Consider the following 18098-nt stretch of genomic DNA (forward strand, 5'->3'; position numbering starts at 1 on the left):
TATGCTATTATACTTGTTCACAATGCTAAAGTTGTGTGTTTTCTCATTAATGAATGTCCAACGGACAAAGAAAGAAGTGATATGTGACCACTGAAGAAGATATGTGACAACGTAAATTGTACAATGCCAATGGACTATCTCTGGAAGAAATTCTGTAAGTGAATTCTGCAAAACAAAGCACTGTTAAGTAGAGCCAATAAATCAGGGAAATATGACATATGAAAGAGATATGTAGTTTAAATGCTTGTAATTTATTTCAGATTAACAACGAATAAAAGTATGTCTCGCGGCTTGAGCACTACTTGCTAAACCTGGCAATACTACCCAGTGTGCTGGAAGTCGCAGACCCTCTATAACTGAGCTGGCTGGAGGGCTTTAGGGAAACGCACCGCGCGCTTTCTGGCCCAGGACGAGGCTATCGCTCCGGGCCTTCTGCGCATGTGCGCCGCCCCCGGTTCCCCTCCCCCACTCGCCCGTGTGTTCCAGGTCCCTGGTCGCCAGGAGACGGCGCCCGAGACTCTGTCGCCTGAGGGCGAGGGGGGCGGTTGGGAAGCGGCTGTTGAGCGCCTGAGGGTTGGGCGGGTGGAGCAGGGCCTCCGCGCGAGACGGGTGAGTGAGAAACGGCTTTGTCCTCTGACCTCGGTGTGAATCCGGCTCCGTTTTCACGCACCTGAGGAGACCCGGCGGGTCCCAGCGCTCGTTACCGGGTGAAGCGGAGTTTCCTCATCTCCGGGGCGAAGCGCGGTCCGAGGCGCCGGTGCGGCCGCGCGCGGACTCCGGCTTTCGGGCGCTCGGTAGACACGCCCTTCTCATCTCAGCGGAGAACCGTCTTTTCTGCTCGGGATCTCGCTCCATCCTCCCAACAACCTGCGGTCAGTGTCGTGGCCCTTTTTAACAGTGAAATAGGCTCAGAGAGGGGATAGGAATCCGAAGTGGTGAGCGGCGCAGGGGCAGGAGGAAGGAGAGATTCCATACCTCATCCTCTGCCCAGCATGAAACCTGAGCATGATTCAGTCGCAGCAGTTAGCAGCTCCGTGGCCCTAACCCCTTTAGGAAATCATTTTGAAGTAAATGGGCATTGGATTTGGGGAATTTCTTCTTGTTTCTAAAGAACTTGTGAGCCTGGCACATAAATGGACGCGTCCAGGTCCCTCTGACCACCCCCGCCCCAGCGTTGCCTGTGTTCTCAGTAGCACCGGTTTGCTTTTGCAGGTGGTCCTCCTTGTAACTCAAGCTGCCAGGAAGATCCCAGAGCTTTAGATTTTGGGTGAATATTCCAGCTGGCTTGGGTCCAGCTTTATTGTAACAAAGTAGTATTTGTGATTAAAGAAGGGGGTTCCAGGAGCAGGAATCCCTGGTAGGACAGCCAGCTGGCCTGAGACTTCAGTACAGATCCAGAGCCCTAGTGGAAGGGGCTCTTACTGCTCAGCCAGAAGCATTTTGGGTCCTCTTGCCAGAACCACTGTCATAGCCAGACTGTCACAGACTGGGTGACGGTGGAAGCTTTGGGCCAACTTTCAGAAGAGGTGTAAGCTGTGGCTGGGATAGGAGGGCAAGACAAAAGGAACAGAAGATACTGCTTCTTGGGGAGTTAAGAAAGCATCGTGTTGAAGGAAGAGCTTACCAGCCACAGGGGAGGGAATTGCCTACTTCATCCCTTCATTCTTCACTGCACTCTTTCTGGACTCTAAGCTGCTCCCTCACTACACCACAACTAGAGATATGCTGATGCCCCTCTGTAGTGATGTTAGAGAATCAGAGATGGTACAGCAAGACAGGTCTTTCATACCTGGACTTCAGACAGGACTATTTCTGCTTTACTTAAAAGATGGTGTTGGCATACATAGTGTGGGCAGGAAGTGGGTCTAAAATATTAAGTGGTTACAGTCATACCTTTTATTATGGCAGAATCAGGAGCAGACATTGAGTCCCTTAGTTCAGGCAGGATTTTTATGCTTTGACAACAGATAAATCAAAACCGGATTTTTTGTTTTTGTTTTTGTCAAAAGATACTTTTGAGAACCTGAAACCAAGTTAAAAGGATTTTTTTTCCTTCCAAAAGAGACCAGCCCTTTAAAACACCCCATTCCTTTTTTCAAAATCTTGTTGGGATTCTTTGTTTTGTTATGAACACTATACAATTTTTCCGTAATTTTTCTCACCATCAGTTTTAAGGAAAGTGTTATAGTCCATTCTTTGGTTTTTCCTAATTGGCTGAATTAGTTTAATGTGTTTACATTTTTCTGGGTTACAGCATACATTGTTCATAAATTAGCAGGAAACAAATGTTTTTACATTTGAAAACTAATGTGACCAGGCACTGCATAGTCATACAGAGTCATGCATGGACACAGAGTGTCCCTTTCTGTCCCTTCTCAAGGTGTCTCCCTTTCTGAGGTGTTTGCCAGCTACTGTGTGGAGCTTGTTGGGCAGGTGACATCTCTCAAGACCTTTCCTTCTTTCTCAGCTGTACCCTTACAGTTCTGCACTCTCTTCCAGGACCAGCAGGAAATGATCACATCCCAGGTGCGTTGTTTAATTTATGCACAGTTTTGCTTAACGGTGATTATTTGAGGTTTATAAAATGCACGTTCATATGAAATAGTAGAAATAAATAAGTTAACATCAGGAAAAATAGAGAGCAGAAGCCAGCAAATGGCAGTCCATGGGCCATGTACAGCATGCTGCCTGTTTTTTCATGGCCCACAAAATTTAGAATTTTTAGATGATGGAGAAACAAGCAAATCAAGAGTAATATTCTGTGACATGAAAATTTTATGAAATTCCAGTCTCAGTATGTGTAACATTTTACTGGGACACAGTCATGCTCATTTATTTATGGTTGTGGCTGCTTTAGATTTGTGTACATTACAAGGGTGGATTTGAGTGGTTGTGGCAGGCACTGTATGGCTCACAAGCATAAAATATTTATTGTGTGGACATTTACTGAATATGTTTGCTCACCTCTAGTACAGAGTAGCAGATCAATAGTAGGACAAAGATGCCATGTAGGTAAATGTGAATCTTGTGATCTTACTGAGTTGTGAAATTAGGAAATAAAAAGTTTTTTGAGAGGCTTTGTTAGGTGACATTCTGAGCCTTCCAGTGGCAGCCTTAACATTACCTAAAGAAGTGGTAGAAATAAAGTGAATGATTCTTATCCAATTCAGGGGAAAAGTTAAGAGATGTCAAAAGAACATACGTGATAAATAATTCAAATGAATTGAGTCAGTGTTAGCACTTATAATTGTTCAGAGAAGGGACTGGTCTGGGTAGACCAGGGCGACCTAGGGTGGTTAGTAGGATGAGGCTTTGTGACAGTCCTGAGGACTGGGCAGAATCTAACTCTTTGTAGAGTCTGATAAGGGATCCCCCTCTTATTTAATTGTGGTAAAATGCATGTGACATGAAATTCACAGTTCAACCATTAAAAAGTATAGAATTCAGTGGCATTTTGTGCATTTACAATATTGTGCAACCATAGCCACTGTCTACTTTTAGAATTTCTTCATCACACCAAAAGGAAACCCTGTGCCCTTAACAAGCAGTACCATAACTTAACAGTTACTCTCCGTTTACCCCAACCCCTAGTAACCACAAATCTGTTTCCTGTTCATGGATTTCCCTATTCTGGTTAGCCCATATACATGGAATCATGTAGCCTTTTGTTTGTGGCTTCTTTCACTTACTGTGTTTTCAAGATCTATCAATGTTGTAGCTTATGTCACTTCTTCATCCCTTTTATGACAATAAATATTCCATTATATGTATGTATGTGTATATATATTTATGTATATATATACATGTAATTGATGGGCACTTGTGACTCCATTTTCGGTTATTGAGAATAGTGCTGCTGTGAGTGTTCTTGTACAAGTTTTTGTTTGAAGACCTATTTTCAGTTTTTTCCTAGAGGTGAAATGGATGGATCATGTATGTGATAATTCTGTGTTTAACTTATTTTGAAACTGCCAAACTGTTCCAAAGCAAGGTCCCTTGCAAGTCATAGGAATTTTATGTTAGCTTTTCTATTTCCACACAAAAGTCTGTTGAACATTTGATAAGGATTGCATTGTATCTGTAGGCCATTTTTGGGAATATTGTCATTTTGAGAATAGTAAGTCTCAGAATCCATGAACATGAGGTGTTTTTCCATTAACTTAGGTTTTTAATTTCTTTCAGCAATGTTCTGTAGTTTTTAGTGTACAAATCTTGCACATCCTTGCTTAAATTTATCCTTAATTATTATTTTAGATGCTGTTGTAAATGGAATTGTTTTCCTAACTTCCTTTTTGATTGCTTATTGATAGTGTGTAGAAATACAAAGGATTTTTTAGTGTTGATCTTGTATCTTACAACTTTGCTGAATTTATTCACTAGTTCTAATAGTTTGTAGATTCTTTAGGATTTTCTATATATGTCATCATGTCATCTGCAAATAAGAGACAATTGTACATCTTCCTTTCCAGTTTGAATGCCATTTATTTATTTACCTACCTACCCACCTACATACTTACCTACTGACCTATTTGCTCTGGCTAGAATTTCTAGTGCAGTGTTGAATATATAAGTGACCAAAGCAGGCATCCTTGTTTTTTGTTTGTTTGTTTTGTTTTTTAAATCATCTCAGTCTTCTACAGTGTGCAGTTAAGAAGTGTTAAGTTTATTTACACTTTTGTGCAACCAACCTCCAAAGCATTTTCATCTTGCAAAATTGAAAATCTGTACCCATTAAACAGAAACTCCGCACTCCCCTCTGCCTCCTATTCAACTTTTTGTTTCTGTGAGTGTGACTACTCTTGATACTTCATATATGAGTGAAATCATACAGGATTTGTCTTTTTGTGACTGGCTTATTTTACTTAGTGTAATGTCTTCAGGGTTCATCCATGTTGAACTATGTTTCAGAGTTTTCTTCCTTTCTTAAGGCTGAATGATATTCTGTTGTGTATATATATCACATTTTTATTCATTCATCTGTTGATGGATATTTGCTTTGCTTCTGCCTTTTGGCTATTGTGCATGATGCTTCTATGAACATGGGTTTACAAATATGTCTTTGAGACTCTGCTTTCAATTCTTTTGGATAAATACCAAGAAATGGAATTGCTGGATCACATGGTAATTATATTTTTAATTTTTTGAGGAATCACCATACTGTTCTCCACAGCATGTATACCATTTTATATTCCCACCAACAGTGCTCAAGTGTTCCAAATTCTATACATGCTCAGCAACACTTGTTATTTTCTATTTTTTTATAGCAGCTATCATAATGAATGTAAAGTAGTATCTGATTGTGCTTTTGATTTGTGTTTCCCTAATGATTAGTGATATGGAGCATATTTTCATAAGCTTGTCGGCCATTTGTATATTTCCTTTGGAGAATTGTCTGTTTAAGTCCTTTGCTCTTTTGTAAATAGTTTTTTTTTTTTTTTGGTTATTGAGTTGTAGGAGTTCTCAGGGAGCCCCCAGACATATCAAAACGCAGTTCTTTGAAAATGATACACATATAGCTGTATCTTGTTTTAGTGTGCCTTGCAGATATTGCATTTTTTATAAATTGCAGGTTTGTGGCAACCCTACATTGAACAAATCTATTTGTGCCATTTTTCCAGAAGCATTTGCTTACTTCTTGGTAATTCTCATAACGCTTCAGATATTTTCATTATTATTTTATTTGTTACGGTGATCTGTGGTCAGTGACCTTTGATGTTACCATTGCAAAATGATTGTGACTTGTTGCAAGCACAGATGATGGTTATTGTTTTTTAGCAATAAAGTATTTTTTAATTTAAGTATGTACATTTTAAAAGATGTAACACTATTTGCACAATTATTAGACTACAGTATAGTGTAAAAATAACTTTTATATGCACTGGAAAACCAAAAAATTCACATTACTGAATTTAGTGCATTGATCTGGAACTGAACCTGAAATATCTACGAGGTGTGCCAGTATTGACCACTCTGTCACCAGCAAGCCAAACCAGGAATGCCTTGATTATTCCAGATTTTTTGTTAGATTGCAGAGTTCTGAAAAACTTGATTCTGAGAAAAATGTTTTTAGTTTAAACAGTGCTTTACAGGGGGATGGAATTCTGTGTTTCACTACTTTACTATTTTACCTCAAGATTTCCACATCAGTTTTATTTTCATTTTTTGAAAATTATTTTTTTATTGAAGTGTAGTTGATTTGCAACATTGTGTTAGTTTCTGGTATATAACAAAGTGATTCAGTTATACATATATACACATACTCTTTTTCATATTATTTTCCACTGTGTTTTATTACAGGATATTGAGTATGGTTCATTATGCTACACAGTAAGTCATTGTTGTTTATCTGTTTTATGTATAGTAGTTTGTATCTGCTAATCCTAGAGTCCTAATGTACCCTCCCCATCCTCTTTCCCCTTTGGTAACCATAAGTTTGTTTTCTATGTCTGAGTCTGTTTCTGTTTTGTAAATAAATTCATTTGTGTCATATTTTAGATTCCACATGTAAGTGATATCATAAGGAATATGTCTTTCTCTTTCTGACTTTCTTCACTTAATATGATAATCTCTAGGTCCATCCATGTTACTGCAAATGGCATGATTTCATTCTTTTTTATGGCTGAGTAATATTCCGTTGTGTATTTATACCACTTCTTCTTGATCCATTCATTGGCTAATGAACATTTAGATTGCCTTCATGTCTTGGCTATTGTAGATAGTGCTGCTATGAACATTGCGGTGCATGTATCTTTTTAAATTATACTTTTCTCTAGATACATGTTGAGGAGTGGGATTTTTGGATCATATGGAACTCTGTTTTTAGTTTTTTAAGGAACCTCCATTTTGTTTTCCATTGTGCCACACCAGTTTACATTCCTGCCATCAGTGTAGGAGGGTTCCCTTTTCTCCACATTCCCTCCAGCATTTGTTATTTATGTTTTTTTAATGATGGCCGTTCTGACCATTGTGAAGTAGTACCCTGTCATTATTTTGCTTTGCCTTTCTTTAATATATAATGATGTTGAGCATCTTTTCATGTGCCTATTGGCCATCTGTATGTCTTGTTTGGAGAAATGTGTCTTTAGGTATTCTGCCCATTTTTTGATTTGGTTGGATTTTTTTGTTATGTTTGAGTTGTATGAGCTACTTATATATTATGGAAATTAATCCCTTGTCAGCCTCATTGTTTGCAAATATTTTCTCCCAGTCCTTATGTTGTCTTTTCATTTAACTTATGGTTTCCTTTACTGTGCAAAAGCTTATAGGTATGATTAGCTCCCATTTGTTTATTTTTGCTTTTATTTCTATTACCTTGGGAGATTGACCTAAGAAAACATTGGTACAATTGATGTCAGAAAATGTTGTGCCTGACTTCTCTTCTAGGAGTTTTATTTCATCATGTCTTATGTTTAAGTCTTCAATCCATTTAGAGTTCATTTTTGTACCTGGTGTGAGGGAGTAATCTAACTTCATTGATTTGCATGCAGCTGTCTAGCTTTTGCAACACCACTTGCTGAAGAGACTGTCTTTTCTCCATTGTATATTCTGGCCTCCTTTGTCAAGATTAATTGACCATTGTTGTGTGTGGGTTTGTTTATTGGCTCTCTATTCTGTTCCATTGATCCATATGTCTGTTTTTATGCCAGTACCATGCTGTTTTGATTACTGTAGCTTTGTAGCATTATCTTAAGTCTGTGAGTGTTATGCCTCCAGCTTTGTTCTTTTTCTTCACAATTGCTTTGTTAATTCAGGATCTTTTAGGTTTCTGTATACATTGTAGGATTATTTGTTCTAGTTCTGGGGGAAATGTCCTGGGTAACTTTTTAGGGATCCCATTAAATCTGTAGATTGCTTTAGGTCTTTCACCTTCTTGGTCAGGTTTATTACTAAATATTTTATTTATTTTTGATGTGATTTTAAAAACAAAATTTTAGCTTTCTCTTTCTGATATTTCATTGTTAATGTAAAGAAATGCAACTGATTTCTGTATATTAATCTTATATCTGCTACCTTGCTGAATTCATTTACTAGTTCTTATAGTTTCTGTGTGGCATCATTCGTGTTTTCTACATATAGTATTATATCATCTTCATATAATGATAATTTTGCCTCTTCTCTCAATGTGGATCCCATTTATTTATTTATTTATTTATTTATTTATTTATTTATTGTCTGATTGCTGTGCCTAGGACTTCCAAATACTATATTGAATAGAAGTGGTGAGAGTGGGCATCCTTGTCTTGTTCCAGATTTTAGCAGAAAGGCTTTCAAGTTTTCACTGTTGAATTTTATGTTGGCTGTGGGTTTATCATAAATAGGTTTTTTTATGTTGAGATATATTCCCTCTATATCCACTTTGGTAAGAGTTGTTAGCATAAATGGGTGTTGAATTTTATGAAATACATTTTCTGCATCTCGAGATGATTATGTGATTTTTGTCCTTTCTTTATTTGATATGGTGTATCAAGGTGATTGTTTTGCATATGTTGAACCATCCTTGTGTCCCTGGGATTAATCCAAGTTGTGTGATCTTTTTTATGTGTAGCTGCATTCTGTTTTGTAATACTTTGTTAAGAATTCTTGTGTCTCTGTTCATCAGTGATATTGGCCTATAATTTTCTTTTTTGGTAATGTCTGGTTTTGGCATCAGGATGATGGTGGTTTCATAGAATGAGATTGGGAGTATTCTCTCTTCAATATTTTGGAAGAATTTCAGACGGATTAGTTTAATTTCTTCTTTGTATGTTTAGTGGAATTCCCCAGTAAAGCCATCTGGTCCTGGACTTTTGTTTGCAGGGAAGTTTTTTTGGGTTTTTTTTGGTGTTTATTGTTTTTTGTTTTTTTAATTACTGATTCTATTACACTTTTGGTGATTGGTCTGTTCAGATTATCTGATTGTTCCTGTTCAGTTTGGTGGGCTGTGTGTTTCTAGAAAGTTCAATTACTTCTAGGTTTTCCAGCTTGTTGTCATATACTTGTTCATAATATTCTCTTGCTTTTGTCTGTTTGTTTGTTTTTTGTTTTTGTATTTCTGTGGTACTGGTTGTTATTTTTCCTCTTTCATTTCTTATTTTGTGTATTTGGGTTCTCACCTTTCTTCTTGGTGAGCCTGACCAGAGGTTTGTTGATTTTGTTTACCCTTTCAAAGAACCAGCTTTTGGATTTAAAAAAAAATTTTGGGTTTTTTTTTTTTTGCTGTTTTTAAAATGTCTATCTTATATATTTTTTTCTCTGATCTTTATTGTTTCCTTCATTCTGCTGACTTTAGATTTTGTTTGAGATTTTTCTAATTTTTTTAGTTGGTATGTTAGGTTGTTTGATATTTTTCTTATTTTTTTGAGGAAGGCCTGTGTCACTATGAACTTCCCTCTTAGGATTGTTTTAGCTGCATCCTATAGGTTTTGTGTGGTTGTGTTTTCATTGTCAGATGTCTCAAGATAGTTTTAAATTTTCTCTTTGATTTCAAAATTGACCCATTGGTTTTTTAGTAGCATGCTGTTTAGTCTCCGTGCAGTCAGTTTTTTTCTCATTTCTCCTGCTGTAGTTGATTTCAATTTTTATGTCATTGTGGTCAGAAAAGATGCTTGAAAGAATTTCTAACCTCTTAAATTTGTTGAGACTTTTGTTTCATAGTATGTGGTCAGTCCTAGCAAATGTTCCATGTGCATTTGAAAAGAATGTATATTCTGGTATTTTGGAGGACATAATGTTCTGATAATATCAATTAGGTCTAATTGTTCCATTATATCATTGAGAATTTCTCTTTAATTTTCTATCTGGAAGATCTGTCCATTGATGTGAGTGGGTGTTAAAGTCTCCTAATCTTACTGTAATCCCATTAGTTTCTCCCTTTAAGAGTGTGTGTGTGTTTAGTTTTCACATGAGTGATATCGTGGTATTTTTGTTTCTCTTTCTGGCTTACTTTGCTTAGAATGATGAAGGACCTAGAGAATAGTCATTCTAAGGGAAGTTTGTAACTTTTCACAACCTTCACTCCAGTTTCCTCTCACCACCCCTTAGTCCTCCACTCCCAGCCAATGGTAACCACTAATCTGATCTCTTTCTTATGAGTTTGTTGAGTTTATTTTTGTTTGTTATGTTTTTATTTAGATTCCACATATAAGTGAAATCATACAATACCTTGTGTCTGACATCACATTTATCATAATGCCTTCAAGGTCCATCCATATTGTTATCAATAGCAGACATTCCTTCTTTTATTGCTGAGTAATATTCTCTCTCTATATATATATTATTTTCTATATCTACTTTATTCATAGTAGTTTATACCTCTTAATATTCCCTACCTCTGTAATGCCCCTCCCCCTTCCTTATCCTACTGGTAACTGTTTGTTCTCTATATCTGTGTGTGTTTCTTTTTTCTTATATTCACTAGATTTTTTTTAATTTATTCTACAAATAAGTGGTATCATACAGTATTTGTCTTTTTCTATCTGACTTATTTCACTTAGTATAATACCCTCGAAGACCATCCATATTATTACAGATAGCAAAATTTCATTATTTTTAATATGCGAGTAGTATTCCTTTATGTATATATATACCACTTTTTCTTTATCCATTCATCTGTTAATGGACACTTAGATTGCTTCCATATCTTGGGTATTGTAAATAATGCTGCTAAGATCATCGAGTACATATATTCTTTGCATTAGTGTTTTAATTTTTTTTTTTTTGGATATATACCCAGGAGTGGAATTGCTGGGTCATATTTTCAAATTTTTTGAGAATCTTCTATACTATCTTCCACATTAGCTGCACCAGTTTACATTCCTACCAACAGTATCTGAGAGTTCCATTTTCTCCACATACTCTCCAACATCAAATGTTTATTCTCTTTGATAATACCCATTCTGATAGGCATGAGGTCATATCTCATTTGTCTGATGATGGCCATACATATGTTTTCTTTGGAAACATGTCTATTCAAGTCTTCTGCTCACAGTTATTTTTTAGGGGTTTCCTCTTGCTCTTTCATTTGCGACATATTCTTCTGTCTTCTCATTTTGCTTAATTTTCTCTCTCTAGGAGATAAGTGAAACAGTTACTGTTGCTGTCTTGAAGGGGCTTCCTTATGTGGAAGCATCCCCATAGAGTCATCGTGTACCCAGTGGATTTGGTGGGATAGCTGGATCTGACTTGAACACAAGTTATGCCTTTCCTTAGGGTGTGCTGGCAGCTGTCACTTTGGAAGTAGGTGTTACTGGAGATGGAGACACTACAGCTGGATCCAGGTTTGAACTCGGGATTCCACTCTGCTCAGTGGCTTCTCTGCCTTCTTAGGAGTGGATGTGAGTCTGGGGACTGGACTGAGTGGTTAGGTAAGAGGCTGCTCTAATGCTTTCCTCAATTTGGCTACCTCCATTGCATTTGTCGAGGTAAAAGTAAACATCTTATGAGGAACCTTTCAACTCCAAAATATGGGACTTTCCTCCTGGCTGGCAACAGCTTCCTTGGGTGACTGAGAAACTTGCAGGAGTGGTAGAGGCAATACCTAAATAAATGGAGAGAGATACTCTCATGTCCTGTTCATGTATACATGATAAATTTGATGTATCAAAGTGCCCAATAGACTTAACATGTTTTTCTTCTTAAAACATGTATAGACTCAGAACAATCTCAATTTAATTCCCAGCATACTTTGATAGAGTAATTGCCTATCTGATTCTATACTTTATACATAAATGGAAAGAGCTAGTAAAACTAAAATCTTTCAAAATAAAAGCTAAGTTGTAGGGATAACACTGCCTGATTTCAAGACTTACTATAATTATGGTAATTAAGACAGTGTGGTTTTAGCATTGGGAAAGACACATGGAGGAGTAGATCAGAGTAGAGACCCCAAAAATAAATCCATTCATGTATATTTTTATGTCAGAGCTTATCAGATTATATAGTTGAACTGTAATCAGTCGATTCATCAGCTTTACTTCACTGAAGCTTTTTTGTGATTGCTATGAAAGTTTCTAAATGGTTGCCCTCAATCTTTGTATTTATCATGCCATCTACTTGTTGCATTATGTTGAATGGCAGCAATTTGCAAACCCCACTTTTCAGTAGCACTGCTTTAGGGACACTTCCAGATACTCAACAGGGGTGTAGAGAATATCTGTCTCTATATTGTTCATAATAACAGAAAAACTAGAATCAACCAGACTATCCATCAAATAGAATCAATATGTAAATTATGGTATATTACATAGTCATATACAACAGTGTGGATGAATTTTTGGAAATGCAGAGTTAAAAAAAGAGCAATATATCAGTAAAGTCTAAAATGTATGTGGACATTTTTTAAAGAAAACAATTTTGATTAAACCCACTTTCATGATAACTATACCTCTAATTTTGGAGGATTTTCCAGTAAAAGGAGGGGAATTATGTAGCTGAAAAACACTCTGATATTTTCAGAGCTACTACTTTTTTTGAATGGATTGTACAGTGGGCAGTATATTATCAGGGTACAGTTTTCAGTGTGATCATGCCTTTACTCTTAGGAGATACAATGCTGACATATTTGGAGTAATGGGTTATGATGTTTGTAATGGATGAAAATTGTTAACGGTCAAGAAGAATTTATACAGAAAAGACAAAGCATATGTGGCAAAGTTTTAAAATTCTGTGAACCTAGATGAAAGATTTAGAGGTGCTCATTTTACTGCTCAGGCAAGCTTGATATTTTCTTTTTCTCGTGTGAGAGTTGTTCTGTTTATATTTTCTGTCTCTACGAGAGTAAATTTTGATAAGTTGTATTTCCTAGGAGATTATTTGCTTCTCTTTCAAATGCATTTGTATCAAGTTGAAAAAAAATCTTTTAAGATCTTTTCATGCATTGTATCCATGATTGCTTCTTCCTTGTCATTTCTTATTTTGTGTAGTTGAGATTTCTCCCTCTTGTTCTGCAGATAAGTTTCGCTAGTGATTTGTCTTTTTTGTGAATTTTTTCAAAGAACCAGCCTTTTGACTTACCTGTTCTGTTTTTCTGTTTCTGTTTCATTAACTTCTAATATAAAGAAACTGCAGAAATAAAAGGTGAAAAGGGACCACCAGGAACCTGAGGAAACATACCTGGGAACGGTCCTAAGACATATCTTAATAAGATTACTGGACCTTTAACATGAAGAAAATGTTTTTATTATTTTTAATTTATTTTCTTCTTTGTCCTGTCTACGTTCTTTTACATTCCTTTTGTCTTTTTCTAGGTTGTTTGTTTGTTTGTTTTTGAGTCAAAAATTCACTTGCTTTCATTCTTTCTTTTTTCCTTGATATAAACATCTCATGCTATGGAATTTCTTCTGACCAGTACACATATCTCATACATCCTCATAAGTAATATTTTTATTAGTTTTTGTTTTGGAACTTCTTCAGCTCTGGGTTGTGTTTTTCTTCTCACCAAACAGCAGTTTGCTAGAGAGTTGTTTGTTTTTCAGGTCCAGATGGAAGCTCATTCTTCACCATTAATTGCTAGTTTTACTGCATTATTACCTGTGTGTGGTGTGTTACCTGGATCAGTTTTTGCGAATGTTCCATATACCTTGAGATGCAAGTATATTTTCTATCACAGGTTTTGATATTATAAAATTAGATATGGATTCATAATACTTGTTATTATGTTTCTGTTTGATGCCCCTAATGTTTTGCCTTGATTTGTCTTGAAATACTTATCTTATTAGTGTGTTTCTATTTTACCTTACTTCTCTGAGTTCTGCTTTATGAAGGTTGTTTGGTCTGTTATTTCTCCATTCAAATTTATAGATTTTAGCATTGTAAGTGTTTCTTTGTCCTTCTGATGACAAGATTGCCCCTCTGCTTCCTTCTTTTGTCTGGAATCATACTGTTCATCTCATTGTTTTTAGCCCTTTTGTACCATTTCGCTAAAGTATGTTTTCCCTTTACAGCAGAGATTTATGCTTTGTCCATGACTCAGTTTGAAAATCAAAAGCAAATTTAATTAGTGGGTTAAGCCTAGGCATATTTATTGACATGACTTGTATGTTAGGTTTCAGTTTTGTCCTATTGTTACATTCAATGAGTATCACAATTACTAAGTTTTTCTATTTGGTCTTTTTTCTTTGTTCTTTTTGGATGGCTGTAATTAGGAAATTCTGATGCTTTTGTTTTAGTATTACTTCTATATTGATATAATAGCCTTAGTTGTCCTTTTTTCCCTTAATCTTCTAATTGACTTTTTGGCTTATAGTGACGTCCTTAGACCCTGATTAGTTTTATGGCTGTTTCTGAGCTTATTTGTACTTCCTGTCTTTTCTTTCCTGTTTCCTGTAGCTTGTTACATTATTTCCACTTCACCAGGGCACATAACATTGGTTTCAGAACTACAATTGAATGTACTCACTGCTCAGTTCTTCTGCCAGCTTTTCCTGTCAAGTCTTGGTTGCTTGAAGTTTCTCCCTTTCTGTAAGGTTTCATGATAACAGTGTTACCTGTGTTTCTGAATATCTAAATTGGTTTACATCCTCTCAGAGCCTTGCTCCTCAAAGGGTAATACATGATGGGTAACAGTCCTTCATACACTTCCTTTTCTTGAAAATGTTGTTCCACTTATTTTTGCTTTGTTTACTGGTGACAAAGTCTACTGCCAAACCTACATTTGTTTGTTTGTTGAGACTTGATCTTTTTGTCCAACATCCTCATTCTTGTCCAGAGCCCTTTTTCTTCTTCTTGAAGATCTAGTGGCTTTATTAAGGTAAGTATTTAAGAGGACTGTTTCAGGTCAGTTTTCTCAGGTTCAGGGTGGTCATTTTGAAAATGTGGATTAGGAATTCTTTTACTTCTGGACAATTTTTCTAGATTATGGTTTTTAATTTTAGATGTATTTCATTATTCTCTTTAGATGCTACAGTCATTTTTAATTTTTTATTTCTTACATTATTTTGCAGTCTGCTGTCTTTATCCAGAACTTTGTTTGTTTCAGTTTCTTCTTTTTTTTCCTTTTAATCTTTGGTTGCTCTTTTGCTGCTTTAATGCCCTTTTTCATTGCTGTTTATTAAAAATTTTAGTCAAGTGTGTTTTCTCTCTGGGCTCTCTATTAGTCTGCTTGGGCTGCTATGACAAAACACCACACACGGGGTGGCTACACAACAGAACTTGAATTTCTCAAAGTTCTAGAGACTGAATATTCAAGGTGAAGGTGCCAGCAGGGTTGATTTCTGTCAAGGCCTCTCTGCTCACCTTGCAGGCCACACCTTTTCACTACGTCCTCACATGGCTTTTTCTTTGTGTGCACATGGAGAACAAGTGAGATCTGGTTTCTCTTCCTCTTCTAATAAGAATATTATTCCCATGGGATTAGTGCTCCACCCTTATGGCCTCATTTAACCTTAATTACTTCCTTAAAGGCTCTATCTCCAAATTTAGCCACATCAGGGTTAGGACTTCAATATCTGCATTGGGGAAGGGACATAGTCCAGTCTACACCAGGCTCCTTGTAATTTAGTTGCTATTCTAAATCACTTTATTTTTATGTTTATTCCTCACTTTGATCAGCTCTTACTTCCTTAGTTCCCACATACTACAGATCCATTCTTTTGGATTTCCCAGTAGTCTGAGCTGTCATCCCCCAGAACTGAGACATCATCTCAATACTTTCCAACTCATAGTGGAACTTTTTCTTTCTGGGAGTCATATTATTTGTGTTTACCATCTCTAAATTCTCTGTCTCTGCTTTTACATGTGTTTTCCACAGTCTCCAGCTGACTCTTTCCATAGATGTGGCTCTCAGCTTCTATATTTGAATATTTATTTGCTTACTTAATGATGATTTGAAGTTAGTAACATTTTGTATCTCCTTATTATTCTAAAGTCATGGGATGTTGTCATTAATTTTATTTGCTCTCCTAATATTGATCCTGTTAGTTTTTTAGAGGATACGTGGACAGATTCAGATTTTAATATTTGCTGTTATTCATCAGACATTGGAAACCAAATGTATCTGTTCTAATATGTTTCCTCTCCTTTTTCCTGCTATGTCAGGCACTTTGTTTCTTGTTTTTCTTTTTTTACCTCAAACCCTAGAAATAGAAAAAATAAACAAATGAGACCTAATGAAACTTACAAGCCTCTGCAGAGTAAAGGAAACCATAAGTAAAACAAAAAAAACTACCTATGGAATGGGAGAAATTTTTTGCAAATGAAACTAGCAAAGGCTTAATCTCCAGAATATATAAGCAGCTCATACAACTTAATAAGAAAGAAACAAACAACCCAATTCAAAACTGGGCAGAAGACTTAAATAAGCAATTCTCCAAGGAAGAAATACAAATGATCAATAGGCACATAAAAAATGTTCAATATCACTAATTATCAGATAAATACAAATCAAAACTACAATGAGATATCACCTCACACCAGTCAAAATGGCCATCATTCAAAAATCCACAAATGACAAATCCTGGAGAGGCTGTAGAGAAAAGGGAACCCTCCTATACTGCTGGTGGGAATGCAGTTTGGTGCAGCCACTGTGGAAAACAGTACAGAAATTCCTCAAAATACTAGGAATAGACTTACCATATGACCCAGGAATCCCGCTCCTGGGCGTATATCTGGAAGGAACCCTACTTCAGAATGACACCTGCACCCCAATGTTCATAGCAGAACTATTTACAATAGCCAAGACATGGAAACAGCCTAAGTATCCATCAACAGATGACTGGATAAAGAAGAAGTGGTATATTTATACAATGGAATACTACTCAGCCATACTAACCGACACCATAATGCCATATCCAGCAACAAGTATGTTCCTGGAGAATGTCATTCTAAGTGAAGCAAGCCAGAAAGAGAAAGAAAAATACCATATGAGACTGCTCATATGTGGAATCTAAACAAACAAACAAACAAAATATAAATACAAGACAGAAAGCGACTCATAGACATAGAATACAAACTTGTGGTTGCCAAGGGGGCGGTGGGTAGGAAGGGATAGACTGGGATTTGAAAATGTTGACTAGATAACAAGAGTATACTGTATCACACAGGGAAATATATACAATATCTTACGGTAGCTCACAGAGAAAAAAGTGTGACAAGGAATAAATATATGTTCATGTATAACTCAAAAACTGTGCTCTTCACTGGAATTTGACACAACATTGTAAAATGATTATAAGTCAATAACAAATTAAAAAAATAAAAATAGCATATTAGACAAAATAGTAATAATAAATCAATTTTCTAAAAGGTCAAATTCACAAAGGAACAGTACTAAATCCCAAGCTTTAATTCTGTTTCTAGCTCTGATTGGTGAGGAATAAAAATATGTTAAAAAGAGAAAAATCAAGCAGTGGACAAGCCATCCTTGCCACAGGATTGGACTTAACAGCTCCACCCTAGTTCTGGTATTTTCCCTTTATTTCATCAGCATTGTTCAGCAGTGGACCTCTCCTGACCATCAAACCCTGTTTCAATCCTTTGTGGCTTTCACCCAAACCTCACCTGATTTAGTATCAGTATTCAATCCTCCTTTCATATACATGTTTCAACATTTCTTTCTATATACCATGAAAGCAAAGCCTTAAGGAATAAAATTCTAAACCTGGTTCCAAAAGTTTCATTTACCCTTAGCATAAGATTTTTGGTTATGCGTGACTGTTTTTTACTCTTCTACTATCTACAAAATTCTTGTTCTTTGCATTCATAGTCCTAAGAACCGATAATATATATTTTTTAAAAAATGTATCACTGAGACAAACGTTATCATTACATCTGGATTCAGATCAGAATCAAGCCACCATTTTACAAATCTAGAATAAATGTATTTTTTTTCTGGGTAAGTCCAAATCTTTGTCCCCAGTAAACTGCTCATTTTCATCCACTGTCATCCACTCTTTGCTGTTCTCAGTTCCCACCTCCTCTATGTGTTCCAGGCCAGCCACCTTTAGATGTGTAAGCATATGGAACTCTCTGGTGTCCTGGTGTGTTGGGCAGACAGAGGATGTGTTGAGTTACAGATGTTTTACTGGTTATAGGTTGAATGGCGTATAGAAAATGTATATCTCACACTGCCACGATGATGACATCACTCAAAGAGGTAATTTTTAACAAAAGCTTTGTGTTATTCT

At 36.3% G+C, this 18098-nt stretch overlaps 2 long non-coding RNA genes across 5 annotated transcripts in view; one reads left to right on the forward strand and one right to left on the reverse strand.

The window, feature by feature from the left end:
• Nucleotides 1-552: 552 nt before the first annotated feature.
• LOC140699220 (uncharacterized) lies at nt 553-17576 on the forward strand. Of its 2 annotated transcripts, XR_012077233.1 has the most exons (5): nt 553-872; nt 2381-2526; nt 6298-6327; nt 11188-11342; nt 13036-13102. It is a non-coding gene; the product is annotated as an uncharacterized lncRNA (long non-coding RNA). The 2 variants fall into 2 exon arrangements; XR_012077232.1 differs by lacking the exons at nt 11188-11342; nt 13036-13102 and adding an exon at nt 17272-17576.
• LOC140699219 (uncharacterized) overlaps nt 15850-18098 on the reverse strand; it is an 83894-nt gene continuing 81645 nt past the window's right edge. For all 3 annotated transcript variants that reach the window (XR_012077231.1, XR_012077230.1, XR_012077229.1), the window contains one exon: nt 15850-16049. This is a non-coding gene — a long non-coding RNA (uncharacterized lncRNA). The remainder of the gene's footprint in view (nt 16050-18098) is intronic.

Source organism: Vicugna pacos, chromosome 11, assembly GCF_048564905.1.
Source record: "Vicugna pacos chromosome 11, VicPac4, whole genome shotgun sequence".
In the NCBI taxonomy this organism is placed as follows: Eukaryota; Metazoa; Chordata; class Mammalia; order Artiodactyla; family Camelidae; genus Vicugna; species Vicugna pacos.